General features: G+C 38.2%; 1 long non-coding RNA gene across 1 annotated transcript; it reads right to left on the reverse strand.

The window, feature by feature from the left end:
- Positions 1-1,407: 1,407 nt before the first annotated feature.
- LOC122033341 lies at positions 1,408-3,163 on the reverse strand. The gene is made up of 3 exons (XR_006126504.1): positions 2,600-3,163; positions 2,394-2,510; positions 1,408-2,117 (listed from the first exon to the last, which is right to left on the reverse strand). It is a non-coding gene; the product is annotated as an uncharacterized LOC122033341 (long non-coding RNA).
- Positions 3,164-3,775: the final 612 nt, after the last annotated feature.

Raw genomic sequence — 3,775 nt, forward strand, 5'->3', positions numbered from 1 at the left:
ACTTTCTACACCAAGTGTCCAGTCAACAGTGATCCACTTGAATTTTCTTCTTCTGTCAACCTTCCTGTTGAACTTGCCTTTGTCTAACCTCCAGTTAGAACTTTCCAGTCAAGTATCCAGTCAACCTTGGCCTACTTGACTTTTCTTCACACAAAACTGGTTAAAATCTTGACCAATGGAGAATTGCACCAACAATCTCCCTATACGGATAATTACACCAGTAATATCTATATATTGTCAAATATCAAGACTCAAGCTTAATCAAAGTAGTCAACTTGACCTAGAGAAATTGTACCAACAATTACAACTTAGTTTGGAGACAAATTTTGGAAAAAAAATTAATAGTTCAGTTAGGATTCTTGGAAAGATCTTATAATGGTTATATATAGTTTTGATATATTATCTATTACATCCCATAAGTACCTAATATAATTGATTATTTATTATTTATTTTTTTTAAAAAACTCTCGGTCATCCAATCAACTTTTGCCTTTTATATTTAATGTAATTGAATTTTCTTTTATTGTTTTTTTTAATTTTTTTTAATCTGTCACGCCCCGAGGGAGTCCCTGCCAGAGAAAATTCCGACAACATCTCCTTTGTACGAGTGACAATCTAAAACTTATCTACAAGCCCTCAGGGCCCCTCAATCCTCGGCCAACACAGCTGGAATATATACAATAAAATAAACAAACATCCATGCAGTTTATATAGTACAACCTCCGGCTGCCATCACAATACGAAAAATCGAAAACAAACATCCAAACTTACCTCTTCTGCCATCCGGCAGGCACGTAGCAAAACATACCAAATATAAACCCACCAAGCAAGCAGAAAGTTTAACCAGTCCAATGCCTTAAGAAAAACCATACAAAATCCAAGGTGCAAAACCAATACAAGTTTGGAACATAGCTTCTAAGAAAATAAACAGGAAACCAAAAAAACCACAATGAAAATTCTTATGACAAGGAGACTAGCAACTGAAACCTCCTGACGGCCTCAACCTGAAATAGGAAAATAAAGCAACGGTGTGAGTTCAATGATTCAACGGGTATCAAACTAACATGCATAGTAAAATATAACTATCAGTAATAATTATGTGGTACAGTTTCCCGAATAATAATAGGAAATGTGAACTGAAAAGGTTGAAAAAACTGTACTCACCAGGACCTCCTATCAGGATATAAGGTTCAACAGACCAGAAACAAAATATCTTCTGTATGTATGTTAATCATATGCAACCACCAAAAATACAACATACAAAATGCAGCAATCACAAGCAATAAATGTAATCCATGCATATAATGCAAATGACATAGTCACCCCTGATGTCAGTCAGCCATCTCAAATACGATGGTGAGACCGAGTGAGTAAGGCTATGACAACTGTGCACTCTGCCATCACTACTCCTAAGTGATTGAGTGGACATGATGTTGTCGGAGTACACCTATCCTCCTACCTCAAACATAGTGGGGGAGCCTAAGCTCTCATCTCCATGTATCATGGTCAAGGGGAGGGATCCCTGTCCGCTACACGTTGCAGTCATCGCTTCCCATGAGCGGATCATCGGAGCCTTGACAGAGCAAACTGCACACACCCTGCTTGATATGCCACTAACCCATGAGTAGTTGTGTATGCAAATCATGTAACTGGCGATGTGTTCAACAACAATAGAGCCGACAATCACTTAGCATGCAATCATGCAAGATGGCGCATGACACTACAACATGTAAATCCTGACACCTCCATAATATATACCAAAAGGTAAAGAAATCCAACAACGATCTAAGTATCATGAAACTAGGTACACATATCAATAACTAGTCCTGTACACAGTAAGACAATATATGTCACTACTTATATGATCATAAGTACACATGGCAAGAACATAAGAATATAAGTCTAAATGCATAACAGATAATAACAAACAAAGGTATGCTTTAAGTATCAAGTAGTGACATACCAATGGTAGCTAAAAACATAACTATTACTACCAGCTATAAATTACTATGCATATCATAATGACAATATCAAAAGAGATAAATCAAAGGTACCCGCCTCAAAATAAGATCATGACCAGAAATCCTACGTCGAGACGCTCGTCTCGAGTCAACGTCCTGCATATAATATGCACAGTATAGCTAAGTTTCATTACAAACAAAATAGCCAAACAAAATCCTAATCCGATTATTAAGCCTAATTGGATCATCTGACTCCTCAATCAACTCTAACTAATCCATTCTAATTAGGATTTACTATAAGCATAATCCATCACAGATTCTAATCCAATCCAACTAACCAATCATTTAATCCATTTAGGTTAGGCAATCCCAACCATTTCCCCTATCTAATTTTGGATTTAAATCCATGAACAAAATAAAACCAAAACTCACCTGAGTTGAATGCCTCAGCCGATAACTCACTGTAGGAGAATACCTACTATTGGAGCAAAGTAGCTGGCCCTAGGAGAAGTTGCTGCTAGAAATCTATTGCCGACATTGCAAACAAAACTACAACCAGGGACATCCATCTCAGTCAACACCACATCCCATAAGCCCAAAGCTCTTATGAATCTAGAACTCAAAACCAACTGACTTACCCAATTTCGAATGCTTCACTGTTGATTCAGTCGGAGAAGTGTTGCTTTGCCGGTACAGTGAATCTGGCCAAGCGCTTCACCTCAGAGCAGAGTAAAAGAACTGATACTAACCCTAGATATGGAGGATTAGCCAGAGGGAATCAGAGATCAGAGCTATAGCGCACAAATGCGGCGATTCAGAGAGCTAGGGCACGAATCGGCGGTGTGAGGCAAGGAGAAACTGAGAGCATCGGGAGAGGAAGGCTCGTCACTGGTTGGCTAGCACTTGTAGTGGCCAGAGGTGGAAGAGAAATGGGTCGTCGACACTAGGGCAGAGGGAAGGCGATCGGGACTCATCGGCGTCGAAGCTCGATGGCTAGCACGATGAGGAATCACGAGAGGCAGCACGTGAGGGGAAGGTGACGCTAGGGCTTTAGGCTTTCCTTTGGCCGAAGGGTTTTGTATGCGAGGAGAATAGGAAACGGTGTCGGATGGGGAAGATGAGGAGGATCAATGCTCCACGCCGAGTGAGGGAGAGGCAGCGTCGGGCGAGAGGGGAGGAATCGGGCGAAGAGGCTAGGGCTCGGAGGTGAGGGACTTAAAAAGAAATAAAAATAAATTTTAGGAAATTAAACTTAGGTATCTTTAATTAAATCTAAGGTTAATTCCTCAATCAACTCTCACTTTTGGGTAGTCCAAACATGCTTTCCCCAAGCCTATAAATACATCCCCGCTAACTCGTCATACGAACCCCGATTAAATCTTATAAAATTCCTAAAAATTTCAATAAAATTATTTCTCAATTAATCTTATTATTTAATTATTATTTTGTTTCCATATTTACATAATCTCTCAATTATCCCATCAAATTTTATCTTTAATATTTAGAGGTTCAATTATAATATTAAAAAAATATATCAATTTTTTTAAAAAATTATACTTAATACTATAACCTAACCCCTAAGGTTGCGTTTGGTAGCCTGTAATCTGCCTTGTAATATAATCCAGATTATATTACAAAGTATATTATTTTGTTTGGTACCACTCTAACTTTGTAATGTAATGTAATCTGGATTACAAAAGATAATAACCTTTTGTAATATGGGATTACAAGCCAAATAGCATGTAATCCGATTACATTACAACCCTAAACTTTTTTATACCAAATATAACCCTAATTCCTTGACACATTCGCGA

Source organism: Zingiber officinale, chromosome 11B, assembly GCF_018446385.1.
Source record: "Zingiber officinale cultivar Zhangliang chromosome 11B, Zo_v1.1, whole genome shotgun sequence".
NCBI classification, from domain to species: Eukaryota; Viridiplantae; Streptophyta; class Magnoliopsida; order Zingiberales; family Zingiberaceae; genus Zingiber; species Zingiber officinale.